Raw genomic sequence first — 18870 nt, forward strand, 5'->3', positions numbered from 1 at the left:
CTCTATTTAGCTTCCCTCGGCATAGGAAGCCCTTGATGATTATAATAAGAAAGCTACAAATTATGAGCGTAATTTGGATTGGATGCTCGAGCATGATGATACAATTTATTATCGATGGTCGATGATATAAATTATTTTAGCTCCTAATCTATCTCTTGTGGACTAATAATTTAGCTCCCAATGGAGATTTGTAATTTCTTCTACTTCTCTTCATACGGTTCATGCCTTCTTGTAACCATTATTTCTTGAATTGTTTAGTGTCCTAATCAAAATTACATTGGAAGCTTATGAATATTTCATTAAAAAAAATGTTGTTGAATGAAAGATGGAGATATCTAAAAAGAAGTTATAGTGTTGGCTATGTGTGAGGAGCAATTCCGAGGAGAAAATATTGAGATTATTTATGTACTTAGGAAGGAAGAGACATGAATATGATCATAGTAGAATAAACAACTTCTTTTAGTACTAAATAACCAAAAAAAAATAAAAAATAAAAAATGACAAGAAATAAAAAATGACTTAGATTTGTTTCATAAGTTCTATTTTTATGAAATAAAAAGTTCCAAAATGTGAATATACACAAAAATGTTTTGAATAAATCTACCTTCTATCATAGACAAGCAAAGGAATTACATGCAAGATACATAAGCAAAGTAATAAAGGACGTGCTTTGATTTTTTTATCGTAGAAAAATAGAGGAATTACATGCAACAGATATGGAAAAAGAAGTAAAAGATGTACTTTTATTTATTTTTCAATAAAGAGTAGAAGGGACACTCGAGATTTGCATCGTAAGGTTATTGGAAATACAATTCTCCTTCATGTAAAGTAGTTCAAAAAAAAAAAAAAAAAACTCTTAAGTACTTCAAATAATTTCTTTGGAACAAGTTGGTGTCACATAAAAAGATGGAATATCTATTAGGAGAATGATATAGGATTTAGTTTTTGATAAAGAGTTTTTTGAATCACCTACAGTTTGAATACTATTAATATGGAGCCTTTGGCCTGTTGTATCAGATGATATGGTTAGCCGAATAAGTTGTCTTCCTTCTCCAACTAAGTAATCTAAAATAAGTTTCTAGTTGGTTCCCATGTTTCTAGATTGTTGGGATAGTCATTAACATGTGTTAGATTGTATTAGCTTATGTAAGGCAGAATTGTGAAGGGAGTGAAGATGGTGGCCATAGAGTTGTTTTTTGAAGGCATAAGACATTGAGTTGTCAAGGCAATGAAGGTTCAGGTGTGAAGAAATGTTGACAATGATATGACGGTGGTGGATAGTGAAGTATCCAAATAAAAAAATTAAATCATAAAGCCCAAAAACATTTAAATAAAACAATTTTCATTTATTGCACAGAGAGGAGCTCGATAAGGCTATAGAGGGAATATGTTGTAGTGGAGCATTTAGTCAATTAGGTCTTATACCTAAAATTAAATTGAAAAAAATGATCCATTCACATTATATATATCATGATGGAGGAAGATGTACCTAGCTTTAAATCCATGAAACAGTAATAAAAAATAACAAATTAATAAAAGTAATAATAAAAGTAATAAGTAGAAATTATGTCCGCTTGTTATACTGTAATGTTGTCTTTAATTAATAAACATATAGACAATTTTAGAAAGATATAAATAAAAATATATTTTTCATAATATAAATAATGATTATTTATACTTTTTTTTGTAAGTCGAAATTCTACTCATTCTTCAAAACGATGTACATTGAGAGTAGTAGCAAGAAACATGTGGTCTCACCCCAACCTAGTTTGTTGACCACTGCATGCAACTTATGTCAAAAGTACAAAAGGAATCTAAGGACATTGTCCAAAATCGAGAGGGCCAAAAGCACCAGAAGACAAGTGAAACATAGGAAACACCTGTAGTCATGCTAGTCATCCAACGTGGTGGAGGTTGGGTTATTCGGGGTTATCGCAAGAGGAGGCAGAGCTTGAAAAGAGCATTAGACGTGCTCCTCGAAATGAGCCATCTAGGACTCCAGCTTATCTACCTTCTCTTATCTCAAGTTCTATCCTCGACAGACCACCACAATATGCTACCCTGTGGGGCATTGAAAGCAATTCAATTTATCCAAGGTAGGTCCTAGTTCCACATGTTCCTCTTGTTGGATCCTTTCAGCAGTTTCCAATCGCTTGATTAGGGATAGAATCAATTCTCAAAAATTTTCCAGTAAATAATGTTGAATGACCCTCGAACAGGGAACCAAATACTTTGCAACCCCTCGTCATCCCAAGCCACTGCGTCGGTGAGGCCTGCTCCTCACTGATGTTCGCAATGATCAACCCTTGCGACCCTTCGCCAAACCACCACACTCTTGACCACCTCGCACACTAGCCACCATCCCCCGGGAGCTTCCTGCTGACTAGCCACCTCGATGAGCCACAAAAACCCCCACCTTGTGCTCCATGTTTTGGAATTGATAAGCTCAGTCCCCATGTCCGGCCAAGCAGGGATTTGGAGGGGCGAGGACTGTCCTCTTCTTAGTGCTGGACACATCGATGTTGAACTAGAAGCTTCACCTTCAATGTAGAAGACCCTCCAAACACGCTTGACCCACACCCACCAGGATCGTTGTATCGAGTGTAGAAGCCAGTAGGCTCCCAGACATGGCTATGGACTCTCACCAACAGAAACCACATAACACCACACAGACTCAGGAGATCCACCATCCCACCAGTCATGCCACCCCAGGCTCGAACACAGAGAGGTACTGAAATTCGAAAAATTCAAATGTAGGGGGGCCAAAGAAGCACAAAAATTATGACTACACTTTGAGGACCTTGCCCTCAACCACACAAGCAACAAAATATCACTTCTACCTACAGGATTCTTGCTCCCTTCCCCACGAAAGACACAAAAAACCTTAGGTGCAGAATCCAAACAACCCTATTATGGGTGAGAAGTCAAAGGATGAAAACCATCTACAAAATCACCAGTCACAATGCCTCCTACGCGGTCCACTCCAACCACTGAAAGACCCATAGCTGCAAAACACAAGTGCATAAATTGACCAAAATCTCCTAAAGGCCGATTCCATTAGGAACCACAGTCGACAACCACTCAAAAAACCCCATTGTAGTAGGAATGTTACCAACTTATAAAGCCAATAGCCTATGGGGTAAACCACATTTCGAGGGTGCCACCTTACCCAACGGAAGCGACATCACTTCCTTCTCTGGTAAGCAAAGTACCAGGAAAGAGCATGATGTTGAAGTGAAACATGAATGAAGTCCTCGTTGACCACCCTTGGTCTTCTTAATTTTCTGTGTGGAATTACTTTATGTGGACCTTCTCAATTGTATTTGAAAATAGTAGCTACAATATTGACAATTCGTAGTGAAAGAACAATTTCGTGGTGTAACAACAAAAAATGGAAATCCTAGGTGTAACAACAACAAGAACCATGTAACAACAAGGAATAGCAATAGATGTTCATCTATGGCTACTAGTAGTTCTGGAAAGACCTAACATAAAAACATTCCGAAGAACTCTTCCAAAGATACCCTAGTTAGTCATCCCAAAGAAAGCATCGTTTCATTCAATACTTAGCTAAAAACAACATAATAATATGTCAAAGGAAATATTTCTTCTTTATCAAAGGGATTGAAATTGTGCTAGGGAGATTATAGTTTACAATGAGGGAAAATGGCCAAAAATGGGGAAAAGGATGCCTGAAATATCCTTAAATATTTCACTCAACATCTCCCCCCAACTAAAGCCACATCATGTCCTCATGTAGATTCTTCGGAATCTTCATGGTCCTCGAATATTGTGACACTGGCGTGTTTCTGATGTAGTCGTATGAAATCATTAGCGCTAGCAGTGTCTTCGTCATCTTTCTTATACCCCTAGGTAGACACAAGATGATGTGTCCAATAACATTCATCATATATGTTTAGCTGGAAGTGAGGCTGGTATTTCTCAATTGGGAACCAAATCAAAGCAAACTTGAATTTGATCCCCATCCAGAAAGCTCCCATCATTTTAACAATTCGTACATATTCAGGGACTCGAGTAACAACAATCATGAAATTGGGGTATCCAAAGGGGTCCCATCCTTGTAATGTGTCACTGCAAGATTCACATCGTTTCAGTCTCCAAGTCAATGTTGTACTTCTACTTTGTTCATGAATATTAAAACAAAACCCAACAATCCTTCTACTGTAGAGGGACAATTGTTTTATAATGCCAGGGTTACTGAGAAACTTCTTGAATTAACACCTCATAGTAGTGGCTTGTTGGCATAGGTTGGGTTGGCCCAAGTTTAGATTTTACTGCACAACAACAAAACCCTCGATCAATGGCCCTTTCAGCAATAATCTCCAAGCAAGTCATATTCTCACCCAAGTGATTGTGTGAGGTTGTAGAGCCAAGTTTCTACAACCTTTATGGATACTTCGATGTGGAAATGTGGTATTTTCTTATGCTTTAACACTTATAAATGACTTCATATTCATGAACTACTCTGCACATATATATTACTTCACAGAATTACATTCATCATTTAAACATATCATAAACACCAATAAACTTCACAATAGTGAAATAAAGTTTAGATAATAAGCAAATCAACACATGAAGAAACATATTTTACCGTGGTTCATCCCAATGTGGGACTACGTCCACAAGGACTATTGCTTATAATAGATAATTTGGTACAACAAACAGTTCTTCACCTATAAACAGAGCTGCAAGTTGTCTACACACACAACTATGGACTGTCTATGCACTAAGCTACAGACATAGGCATCTGTACACTCAGTTGTGGAGCATTGCCCCTTTCTCCAAAGTACATATCACAAAAATACAACCATAAACATAGATCTGGATCCAATTCCTGATGATGTCATCCTCCTTTATTATTCATCCCTATATATACTATCACATTGAGGGATTACATCTCTGCTTTACCATGAACCCAATACCATGGTTTGTAAAGTACAAGGGACTCTTGTCCAAAACCGTGAAGTCCTTGTACTGCACAATGAGTTTTTTGTGCAATCCTCATTGTCCTCCACTACTCTGTTGCATGGTCCACTTTGCACTACGTGACATCCTTTCTACTGCACGCTCTACCCACAAAATTCAAATTCCTTGCCGAAAATCTGGCAAAGTTGGTTATGCCCAACAGGCCCCCAACACTCACATGTGACTCATCCTGAGTCACTTAGCTTGTTTGCCTCTGACCTTGTCTGCAATACTATTGTATGTTTTGTTGAATTGTTGCAGAATCTATACCATCTAATTTTCCTCTTTGCACACTTCTTGTAATAGAACTTCTGTGACATGTTCTGCAACCTTCTTTGTCAATTCTATCTCCCTTTGTTGAAGATGTTGAAGCTTGTCAGCCAATGCCTATGATAGTTGGAGGGCCTCACGCTACCAAGGTTGAGTCCTTTCTATGAAACTAAGCTCCTTCTTCTTGAATTCTTTGATTTTTTTGTAGCTCCTTTAACTCATTAATTTTAGAAAGCTTCTACAAGATTGACAAAGTTTTGACAATTTTCCGACTCTCCTCTAATTGATGTTTCTTTTGCTACATTTCCTCCTGTAGTTTCTAAACATTTGGATCTTTCTGCAGTGAAGTCCAAATTTTCATGCTATCATCCAGAGATTTTCCATAGTTTGCCAATGTTGCGGAGATGTTGGCCATCCCAGTCTTTATGTCAATATCCCTCTCTTTGTGCACTTCTGATGGTGTGGTTGGCTATAGCGTTAATTGAATCTGACTAATTTAGCTCATATTCTCATTGTACATTTGCAATTTTCTTTTTGGATTCCTTGACTACAAGGTCGAGCTTCACGATCTTATCTTCTGTTCATTCCCGCTCGTAGACATCCATGTCTGGAAATTACCTCCAAGTGGCTTCGACCACCTCTTTCAGTCTCCACTATTGTAGCTCTTCCTGTTCCTTGTCCCTGATGTCCTGGTCAAGTTTCTTCTTCAGTTCAAACTGCTCTTATTCTATTTGAATATTTAAGTGTGAGATCCACTTGCATCTTCCTTGGTGATTGTTGTTTTTTCTGGTGTGACAGTTCTGCTACTGCGGGTGTTTTGACTATTGGCGCAAACATACCAGTGGTTTCCATGAATCTAAACAATCCCTTTTCATGAAAATTCCACATAATCTCCTCCTGAAATTGCTTAGATGACATACACAATGAAGTCTCATTCAACTTCTTCACAATATTAATCACTTGACCTATTGATTCAACAAAGTTTTTAATCTTAGCAGGGGTTGGCTATTTATAATAATTCTAGTCTCCAAACTTCATCATTAGATTTAATTTTGTTTTGACTTTGTTTAGATTTCATCATTAAATGCATAACTATCCTTAAATTCTTCCAATATGTGGTCTTAAGTGCAACTTGATGCATGTCTTTTCCCATTTAACAGGCATATTTCTACATTCCCATCGAACTTCGATACGTCCCCTATTGTAGTGCACCTTTGTCTTATGTTGTGACTTCTTACTAATTTCTACATGTTCCCAACTATAGTGAAGTCTTTCTTCATCGAAGCTCTCTCTCTTGCATAGGTTATAGTCTCGTGCCCACATTCAACTACATGTGACACTAACAATTTCCTTCTTTCTTCTTTAGGGCAAAGTTGTAGGCGCTTGGTTTTCCCTGTACAATTTCAACCTACTACAATTTACTTTTCCCTGAACCAATTCTCCATTTAACTTCGGTAACTGCACTGCACCTCCATCAGTAATATAATTAATAACATATGGGCCTAACAAGTGTGTTTTTAATTTTCCTCGAAATTTCACAAACCTACTGTCATATAGGAGAACAAGGTCTCCTACCTAAAACTTATTTTTCTTAATGTGCCTATCATGCCAAGAATTTTATCTCACTTTTTGTACTTGTTGATGAAAATCTGCTAGAAACCTATATTCTTCCATGCTAGTAACTGCAACATCCTTTCTTCCATTATGTTGGGATCTTCCATCTTTGTAAAAGTTGCAATTCTTAGGCTAGGGACGATGTATCCCATGGGCATCATAACTTATTTCCTATAAACCAACCTAAAGGGTGTATGACCTATCAAATTTTTTCTTGTAGTAATATAACCCCAAAATACTACTAGAATCCTAAGATCCCAGTAATCCCTATTTACATTACATACCTTGGTCAGTGCATTTTCCAAAATTTTATTGAATGCTCCCAACATTCCATTTTCCCGAGGATAATAAGGAATGCTCTTTTGGTGTTAAACTCGAAATTCCTCGTTTAATGCTTCAATGGTCTTATTCAAGGAATCTGACCCTTGGTCACTTATCAATATCTCTAGACACCCAAATTTGGACAGTATGTATTCAAGGTTGAACTTTGCAACATTTTTTGCTACAATCCTTCACTAGTTCTACTTCAGCCCACCTTGTCAAATAATTAGTCATAGTGATTATATACCTTGCACAGGCCCCTTTTCCTAGTGTGCTGATAGGTCCAACAAAATTAATATCCCATTTCAAAAGTATGCAATGTCACTTATGGTACTAGTGGCATTTCTTCTCTTCTTGAAGGTTTTCCTGTTCCTTGATACAGATCACAAGATTGACAGTACTCCTTTGCATCTTTGTGTAGTGTAAACCATGATAACACTTCTCTTAAAATTTTATGTGCAGTATCTTTCCCTACTTAATTTCCACTAGTTGCACCACTATGAGCTTATGTTAACATTATTTGTCTTTCATTCTCAGGAACACACCTTTGAAGTATTTCATGTGGTCCCATCTTATACAAATGTCCTGCTATGAGTGAAAAATTTGTTTCCTTAACTACCTATTCTTTCTTCTATTGCATAGTGTATTTTGAATGAGCCATCCCTGTTGTTAAGAACTGAATAATATCAGTGAAGTGATCATTCGCTATTCTGATCGCAAATAGTCGTAAATCAGGAATATTATCTTCTATACTCATTGGTTCTTCTCTTGTTTCCAACCTTGACAAATGATCAGGTCCAACCATTTGCTCTTTGTGGCTTAACAACAGCTTTAAATTCATACTCCTGAAATAATAATAGGAATCTACAAATTTGTCCTCCTAAGACAGGCTTATAAACAAAATACTTTAGCGCAGAGTGATCTATGAACATCTTGAAATATGATCCCAACAAATAATGTCTAAACTTTTGTAAAGAATATACCATAGCCAATCCCTCCATTTCTATAGTTGTATAGTTAATCTCTGTTGTAGACAGTTTCCTACTTGTAAAAGCTATAGGGTGTTTGATTTCTCCTTCTCCATGATGTGCAAATACCATTCCTAAAGCTATGCATGAAGCATGCACATGAACATGAAATTAGTTATTCCAATATGGGATTACTAGTATTGGAGCAGTTACCATCTTTTCTTTAGTGTGTCTAGGCTCTCTTGGAAGTCTTCATTCGAGACGAATGTTACATCTTTTTGCAACATTTTTTCCATAGGCGCACTAATGTGTGAATATCCTCTAATAAATTTTGTAATATCTTGTATGTCCCAATGTTGTGTGAAGCTGTCTCAATGTCTTTGGTGGAGGTAAATTCACAATAATAGCAACCTTTGAAGGATCCACCATCAATCCTTGTTTACAAACAATATGTCATAGTAATATACCGAAAGGTACACATAATATGCACTTTTCAATATTCAGAGAAATTTGATACTGCCTACATGTTTCAAGCATCAATATTAAGCTCCCAACATGTTTCTTTAATAAGCCAAATATGTTCCAATCATCATAATATACTTCTAAAAACTTGTGAATATTTTCTTTGAAAGCTGCAACCACCACTCTTGAAAATATGGCATTGGCATTCTTCAGTCCAAAAGGCATCAGTATATCCTACTATGTACCCCATCTATAGTGAAGGTTGTCTTATTTCAATCCTCTGGTGCAATTCTAATATGATGGTATCCTGAAAATCCATCTAAAAATGAATAGGCTTCCTGACCTCCTACATTTTTGAATACTTCATCAGTGAGAGTAGGGAATGGTTCATGTAGACATGCATCATTGAAAGGAGTAGGGAATAGTTCAAGTAGACATGCATTTTATTTTCTTGTGCCACCATAGGACTTACCCACTCAGATTCTTCCACAAGTTCAATTATTCCAGCTATTATCATTTTGTCAAGTTCTCTCTTCACTTTTTATTTGTACTTTGGATTCAGTCTATAAGGCATTTGCTTAACTGATTTCACATTAGACTTTAGAGGAATATTCATAACTCCTAAATCTCCTAAAATTCCCTTAATATCTAAAAAATTAATGGGAAATAACTCCTGGTACTCATGCATAAGATCTGTCACTTCGCTGACTATTTCTTCATCCCAATAATCTCCTATCATTGAAAAATTCGGCTCCTCTTTTGATCCTATATGCATCTTCTTTGTCTTCAATGGATTTTTTATATCAAGCATTTCTAACACAATTCCATTCACTTTGTGGTAGCCTTCACATTCTTCTATGTTAATATTTTTAGGGTCTTCATCTTCTTCTGTAGTGATGTTGTAGCATTCTGGTAAATTCTCTAGTTGCGCAACCCAATTAGGCTATCAAGTGAGTGGAATTTCATTCTCAAAATCTTCTTTTTATCTATATAAAGGGTTGAATATATATATGGAAAACCATCTTCAAACTTAACGTTAATATAAACCCATCAACCATCTTTTCCTAGTTTGTAGTACCATGTCAAAGTTCTATTTCCAAGTACCAGTTTTGAGGAATTGTCTCTAATGTATCGATGGACCCATGCACCCATTCTTCTCGTGGAATCTCATTCCATGTTGTCATGTAGATTTGGATGTGATCTCTAGGATCAATATGACCATCATATTTATCTTCCAACTCTATTTCTACCTAACCAAACCTTATCCATATCAACCTTTGACAATCTTTCTAAGTTCCTATATTCTTCTTATGTGTACCGCACGAGCTAGCAGCAGTAGCTCTTAGGGATATTAGGAGTCCCATGTTTGCTTTGTCAGGTTATTAGCTACAAATCCCAAATCTAAAATAACTTGGTCCATGTCATTTTTTCCTATTCGTGCATTAAGCCTCAATTCCATTCCATTTCTCTTCGGTCTATGTAAATTGTTAACTTCGCACATCTCACTCCTATGTACTTCCTTAGATGTGCAAGAATTTATCAATTCATGAATTCCTTCTACAGCTGTTTGATCTCACAACAATTTCATACAAGTTTGAAGAAAATGTTTGAAAGTATCTACCATATATGTTGCATATTGTTTTTTTATTTAGATCTTAGCTTTGTGTCGAAGATGATAGACCCCAACTATTCTTTTGATTCTGTTGTGCATATGATGTCGAAGCTCCTACATCCATAAATCTTTGCATCCATTAAGACTTATTTTTCCTTTTTAATATCAAACACAAGATATTTCTCCACAGTATTTTTTACCCATGTGGCTTCAATTTCCTTTTTTTCCATTTGCTTTATCATTTCCAATCACAACCCCACTCCTTGCTATAATATTAATGCGAGGTTCATTGGTTCTTGGTTCCGAAGTCGTCATTTGAATCTTTTGTGTCCAACCATCTTTCAATTCATAGATGAGGGCTTATATTTTCTTGTTCTACAAATTCTTGTTCCTTTTATTCTACCCAATCTTGAATTTCTTTATTTGACAAATGCCACATAAACATATCCCTCAAACAGATCCTGGTCCCAACAACATTACCATTTTTTGGCTTAGGTTGGGTTGACCTAGGTTCAATTCTTTAATATGCACCAAAAAAACTCTCAACCATTGGCCCTTTCCAAAACGACCTATAAGAAAGTCACAACCTCACTCAAAGTGAGTATGCAAGGTTGTAGAACGACGTTTCTGCAGTCTTGAGGGATACTGTGATGTGGAAATTTCTTATTTTCTTATGATTTAACAGTTATAAATGACTTTGCATTCATGAAATACTTCACAGTTGTATACTACTTCACATAATTAAATTCATCATTTAAACATATCACAAACATCCATAGACTTCATAGTACTGAAATAAAGTGCAGATAAAAAGAAAATCAACAAATGAACACACATATTTTGTTGTGGTTCATTCCAATGTGGGACTATATCGAGAAGATCAATTTCTTGTAATAGGGAATTTGGTACAACAAATATTTCTTTACCTGCACACACAACTGCAAGTTGTCTACACACTAAATTGTAAACGGTCTGCACACTAAGCTATAGTCCCAAGCCTTTGTGCACTTAGATTCAGAGCCTTGCCCCTTTCTCCGAAGTATAGATCACAAAAATACAACCATAAATATAGTTCTAGATCCAATTCTTCTTTATGTCATCCTTATTTATTATTCATCCCTATATCGATTATTACATTGAGGCATTACATCGCTACATTACCATGGAACCAATAGCATGGTTTCCAAAAATATAAGGGACTATGGTCCAAAACCATAGTCCACAGTCCACTTCACACTTCACGACATTCTTTCTATTATATGCTCTTCCCACAAAATGTAGATTCCTTTCCCAAAATCTGGCCAAGTTGGGTTGCACCCAACATGGCCATACCAAGTTTTGATCTTACCATCAAGGTTTCCCCTTCTTCATTCATAGCAGATGATTTTGTTGCAAGGCACTAGTCAATTTGATTTCTCATAAAAGATATGAAAGCCCGTAGTTGTAAATCTCCAACGTAGGGGGTGATATATACAACTATCGACAAACTAGAATGCTCAACAAAAATATTATGTAAAACGAGTTTGCATAACAAACTTTGTTGATCAAAATCATATGAAAAAAATATCTCTAGAAACGTTTTAATGGAATTTCTCATGTAGGATATGTTCTCATGGATGGCTCTCAATTGGAAAAAATAAAATTTCTCCCACAAGAAGATCGGGTAGGATGGAGATGGTCACCTACAACCTAAAATGTTTAGGGATAGCTCATACATTTTACCTTTCTCTTCAATCAACCTCTAGACCTCTTTTCATAGTTGATGTCTCTGTTTTTCCTTCTCCATCTCTGCTTTCCTCATTTCCAACATTATCAACTTTTATGTCAAAAAATTTTCACCCCACTGATCCTTAAGGTTATGAATAAACTTATGATGTTGTTCCAAATAAATCATTCCCTTTTTTAGGGAAAGTTCAAATTGCTTCCAATTCTGTAGTTTCGATAGCAACAAAAGTATTTCGGAATGCAACCCTGCTTCAGGGTCCTGTGCAATTCCATTTTTAATAACATTATTGGGTATAACAACGTCTCATGTTTTGAGATGCTCTGACTCAGCTGTTGGTTATTTTGTATTAACAACATTGTTGATAGGTTCTTGTGGAACAACTCCCAATTTTTCTTCCTTAAAAACCTCAGTCTTAATTGCTGGTTCTTGTGTATCAGCAACATCATTGACAGATTATTGTGTATTGATTTCTAGGTTAATATCCACGGGTGCTCTATTTCAAATGTTGGTTCTTGTGTAACAACACAATCATCATCGAGTTCTTGTGTGTCATCTTCCCATGTTTCTGTTTAGGTTCCTTATGAGGTGGTGTCTCCAATGCAAATATCATACCATGTTGTTTCCAAACACTCTGCATGTGTTTTACATAAAGGCCCCTAGGTGGTTTATAATCCTAACTTACTAACAACCTTAGCCAATATATTGAGACCTGAAACCTTTGTTTTCATTTTCTACCTCATAATTAGTACTTTAATTTCTTACTTTCTGCTTCTAGTTTCTCAATTTTAAGTAGCAAGGTTCGGGTTTCATTCTTACCAAGTGAAGAAGTATCTTCCTACTTGGTCTATTTCCTCTTCTTCTTCTTCTTCTTCTCCATTTATTATTTTTTCCTGCTTGGTCTCTTCTTGGATGATGGCGAGGGTTATGGCTTCTTCTTTGACAGTGAGGGTTCTTCTTTCTTCTTTGGTGCTGAGAGTTCTGGTTGAGAAACAACCTTAACCCTTTCCTTCGATATTCTTCCACCCACTGATTTCTCAAGTGAACTTATCTTGATTGTCCCTGCTCCTTAGCTTCCCCTAAAACATTTGTAGAAGTTTCAGCTTGTCCTTGTCATGGGGTTTATGAGCCTTCACTGATAAAATTTTCCCAACTTCTTCCATTCTTCTCTAGGGCTTCCATCACGATCAACTTTATGAGACCATGATTAGTAATACAACTCTCTAGATGTGAGGCTACCTTTACCATTGCAGGTACATGTTTCAAATTTTCCAATAGAAAATAGGGGAAATTGACCAATTTCCCATGATGAAGATGGCTCAGCAACTAAAAATGATAGTTAGAGAATATCATTGATCACCTGTCAAATGTAATGTACTTAATAATGAACAGGGCAACATCATTTCAATGCTAAGGAAGGGAAAGGAGGTAAATTCCTCTTCCTTTATCGACCAATTGTTCTTCTCCTTCCAAGAATTCACCTTTAAGATCTAGGTCATTAATTTTCATATTGAACCACCTCTTCCCTTCGGGTTGCAGTGTTGTTACTCTGGCAATCAATTCTTCTGAAATATCCAGTCATAGTCCTCTAGCCAATGTTTGATTCCTATTGAAATTTCAAGCAAATTCCAGGGAAACATTTTCAGCTGACCCCCTAAGTTGCTCAAAGAATTCAACCCACCTTGGTTCTTTGAAGTTTTTATATGCTTCCAGGAATTTTTGCAAAACCTCAGTGGAATCTAGTTCATGCCTTATCGATGCTCTCCCCATCCTTCACTGTTACGGACCCTTCACAATCACTTATGAATTTTAGATTTCTTATCACCACCATTCCTAAACATTCTATGCAATGATGGTGTAGAGCTATGTCGGGCTGAATATCAAGGTGATAGGAAAGGATATCAAGTCGGAAAGTTGTGAAATGTGGGTTATCATTTCATCATTAATTCAAAGGCGTGAAAATATGACTTGGATACAGTTCGAATTAATGAGGTAATCAATCATGCAGGGTGGTAATGGTTAATGGGTTTTGTCACTTTAAATCGAGTTATGTCACGGATCAAAAAATGATTTATCACCCTCCCCAACTTAAATGCAAAGGCTATCCTGGACCGTCAAAACAAAATGACATATTATCTACCATAATTGCTAAATAAAGAAAGAAACAATATTCCTTTTTCAAATGACTTACTGGAAGGTGATTTGATTGATGTCAATAGTAGAGTGCTGGTGATGGTGATTATTCAAGTGGGAAACTGTAGCAGGTTTCATGCGATAGCTATCTTCATTTAGCTGATTGTTATTGATGTAACAATAAAATAATTTCTCCATGATGGTTGAATAATGTTTGCAGCAATTTGTAGCCACCTTTGTGCAGAGATTCCCCTTGAAATCTTTGAATCGTTAATCATAGAGTAGAGCCTAGTCGCCTTTCTGAAACACCTTCTTTTTTATAAACTTGTCAGGCCACTTATTCCTCTATCACTAGATGATGTTTGTTTGTTGGATGGTAGCTAATATCTTCTCATTTAGTTCATTTAACTGGTTCAACTAATGTTTCTAATTTGTATTCAAATCCAAGTTCACTTGCAATATTGTTCTGATTATTTTTATTTTGAACTCAATGGGAAATAATGGGTTTTTACCACACACCAGTTCCTATGGTGAAAATATAGTAGTATTTCTCCACATGGTTCTATATTCCCATAGTGCTTCTGGAAGTTTATCAACCCAATTCACCTATTGGCTCACTACAATCTTAGTGAGAATTTCTTCAATGACCTTATTAGTTCTCTCCACTTGACCATTTGCTTGAGGATGATATGGTGAAGTAATTTTGTGAAAGATATTGAATTTTTCAATTAACATCTAGATCAAATGAGATGTGAACTTTGGTTATCCATATGTCACTATTTATTGAGGTACTCCAAACCAAACAAAAATGTCTTTAAATAAGAAATCTGAAACAACTTGTTCAGTTTTCTTGGTTAGTGCCTTTTCTTCAACCCGTTTTGTGACATAGTCTATATAGACTAGAATGCAGGATTTCTGCTAAGATGAAGGATTAATTAGTCCTACAAAGTCTGAGGCCCACTTCTACAATGGTTCCATGGTTTTTTTAGGTTGTAACAACATTTCATCTGACTGGAGTGGTTGACCATTCTTTGATAATAGTCACATCCCTTCACATATTTCTTTGCATCCTGGAATATGGTAGGTCAATAATATCCAATTGAAAGCACTTTATGCCATGTCCTCTTGTCAACAAAGTTTCCTCCACAAGGTTCATGGCAGGCTTTGACGATGTCAAAAATCTCATCCTCTCTCACATAACTCCTGATCTGATGATCTGGCCTATGTAGTAGAGGTATCCTTCTACCCAAGGGTATATTGCACTCTTCTAAACAATCTTCTTCTTTTATTTCGAGGGAATATGTTGTAGAAATATCCCTACATCAAGGTAGTTACCTATGTCTGCATACGAGGGTGAGTGAGTTGAATAAATAAAAAGATATATGGAAAAGAATCCTGAACAGGAATGCAATCACTATTGACAATTTACCTAGAAATAAAATCAACCACTATGTTATATTTCCCAGGTTTATCTAAGATTATTATATCAAATTCTTGTAAAAACAGCAACCAATGTGTAAGCCTACCATTAGTAACGTGTTTATTCATTCTGAAATGAATGTAAGAGTAGTGAGTGTGCACAAATACTTGATAACTTATAATGTAGTGTCTAAATTTATTAATGGCATGCATTACTGGAAGAAACTCTTTTGCTGTAACTATATAATTTAACTTTTTTGGAGTTAGATTGTTGTGGATGTACTAGATGGAATATAGTTTCTTATCTTCTAGTTGACATAAAACAGATCCCACATAGTATCAGATGCATCTGTTGGTATGTGAAACGATAGGTCCCAGTTCGATACTCGCAAAATACAAGCTACTGATACACACTACTTTAACATTGTAAAGCCACCTTCACATTTCTCTGTCCAAACAAATTCCATATCCTTAGTAAGTAGAGAAAATAATGGAGATGCAATCTTTGAAAAAAATTTCTATAAACCTCCTTTAATACCCTGCATGTCCCAAAAAAATATGTACCTCCGTCTATGTTTTGGGAGTTGGAATTTTCAGAATTACTTCTATCTTAGTACGATTTAATTTTATTCCTACAGAAAAATATAATTCCCAAACACAATTCCTTCATTCATCATAACGTGACATTTTTCAGTGCTTAAAGAAACATTAGTTTGTGTGCATCATTCTAGAATATTTGTAAGATTGGCTAATGTTGGCTCAAAATCGTCACCATGAGGTGTAAAGTCATCCATGAATACCTATAAACAATCATTTAGAAAATCCTCAAATATTCCCAATATTTCCCTCTGGAAGGTTGCTACCGCATTATAGAGTCCAAAAGGAAGAAATTTGTATGAAAAAGTCCCCAAAGGGAAACTAAAGGTGGTTTTATCTTTATCCTCTGGGGAAATTTGCATTTGATTATAACCACTAAACCCATCTAGAAATGAAAAGAATTTTTTTCTAGATAAGGTGTCAAGGACCTGATCTATAAATGGCAAAGGAAAATGGTCCTTTTCTGTTCCTTTTCTAAGTTCTCTGAAATCTACATAGATTCTCCACTTGCAATTCTTTTTAGGAACAATAACAAGTTGATATACCCATTGGCTGACAGAATTGGGATAAATGAAACTGGCATTAAGAATCTTTTGCAATTCTTCTTTTTTGCTTCTTTAAGTGTTTGGTTCATGCATCATTGTGGCTTCCTAACTAGATTCCAATGTCCTTCCAAGTAGATATGGAAGGTACATAGTTTGGGCTGAATTCCTTTAATGTTCATGTAATCCCAAGAAAATTCCTTTTTATGTCTCTGTAAAAGCTGTAACAACATCCTGTTTTGTTTGGGAATTAGATTAGAATTAACATTTAGATTTTTTTCCCATCTATATTTCAACTCGGATGCTTTTGAGATTAGGGGCAGTTTCGATATCTTCTAGACTCAACTCCTCATGGTATCTTCTACCCCTAAATCATCAATAGAGGTAACAACAAGGGAATTATTGATAATTTCATCCTCTGTTCCATTCTTAAAATATTGGCCTTTTCCAAGAGTGGGGAGTGGCTGGGAATGATCTGATTGAGGTTCAAGTTCATCCCATAAGGGATTTTCCAAATTCTTACTTGGTTTTGTAGGAGGATAAACCTCGAGGTTCTTTATGGATTGTCCATCTGAAATCATCATGAAACTCGACCTAAAACCTATGAATGCATCTGCAATAGCCAACCAAGGCCTTCCTAATATAATGGGATATCCCCCCATATTTCATTTGGTTTTTATAATAAGAAATTATGCTAGATACCTCTAGAAATCCACTGGGATGACTACATCCTCTACCACTCCAAGTTTAACACACAACCTATTTGCTAGTTCTAGCACTGTAGGTGTTTGTCTCAACCCGTGTAGCCTAAAGTGGTGAAGATGTCCTTAGTCATTACATTGATTGTTTCCCCTAAATAAATTAATGTGTTTAGAATGGGCTTCTCATCAATATAAATATTGTTTTTAGGATTCCCTGGTTCATTGTATTTAGCCAAAAGAGGCTGACCTATCATTATTTCCTATAATTTTCACATCACATGGATGGTAACAAGATATTTAGGCTTTTTTACAGGTTTTTTAACACATAGGTCTCTTATTGTTTTTGCATAAATGGGGACATCCTTAATGTCTTGCAGTAAGGGAATCATTTTGTGCATATTCTTTAACTCCTTGAGAAAATCAAATTCAGGTTGTGGAATCATCCTAGTTTCAACTAATATTTGCGGATATGGAGGATCCTTTGTAACTATAGCAGATGGATTGGCTATTGTAGATACACTGACATTATTTTGATATTCTGCTAGAGGTGTAGCAATTTCATCAATATCCACAGGATCATTGCTATGTCATTCACATTCCTCTTCAACGATAACAGGGGAGGTTTTTGAGTTTACTACTTTTCCTGATCGAAGGTGGATCTCATTGCATCTAACAGGGGTAATGTAGTAAGTATTGATAGAAGTGAGGGACTATATATTCTAAGATGCCTTATTATTTTGGTTAGGATTAGACTATACAGGTAATTGGGGACGTATGGGAGGAGTGGTAGCGGATGATGAGAGAGGTGGAGGTTTCAATTGTTCTTGCACTTGTAATGAAGAAGGGACAGGACCTAAAGAGTTTCCCCTCCAATTTTGAGCCCAAGAGTATGGCTGAGATGGAGGATACTGAAAAGGTGGAGAAGGAGACCATTCGTTCCATGGTTAAGGAAATTGAGCTAGAGGAGGAGTGGGACACTTCCATGGAAATTGCTAAGCATTATATACAATATTCCATGGATTGAAAGAAAATCCTTGAGACATACCTGGTGGTCATGTTTGCCAAGGCTTCCTAGACCCAATAGAGTAAGAAGACAAAGCCTCCTCACCTGATTCCTTTTGTGTTTCCTTCAGTCTTGGGAGTTTTTGACAATAGCCTGTAGAATGATCCAGGTGACAAAGATTGCACAAGTTAATGTTGTTGACTTGCATTCTTTGAGGGAATCTTTCGCTTTACACTTTTGGCAGAACATGACCAAGGCCTTATCAGTTTCATCCTATGACTTTTTCACTCGTGTTGTCGTCGATTGGGTAGATAATGTACCGATAAGATCGGTATTGAGATTTTCAAACAAGTTTCAAATCTTAGCTCTGGTCATACCTCCATTCACATATTTATATAGTTTAACAGAGGAATCCCATGCCATACTTCTTCGTCGTGATGATCCTCGCGAACACCTTAATAAAATTTTTATTATCTCATCATATGGCTCCAGAGATATATCTCCTTTTCCAAAGAG

Source organism: Pinus tabuliformis, chromosome 1_1 (genome assembly GCF_031772625.1).
Source record: "Pinus tabuliformis cultivar Carrire ecotype Pingquan chromosome 1_1, CPIR1, whole genome shotgun sequence".
Taxonomy (NCBI): Eukaryota; Viridiplantae; Streptophyta; class Pinopsida; order Pinales; family Pinaceae; genus Pinus; species Pinus tabuliformis.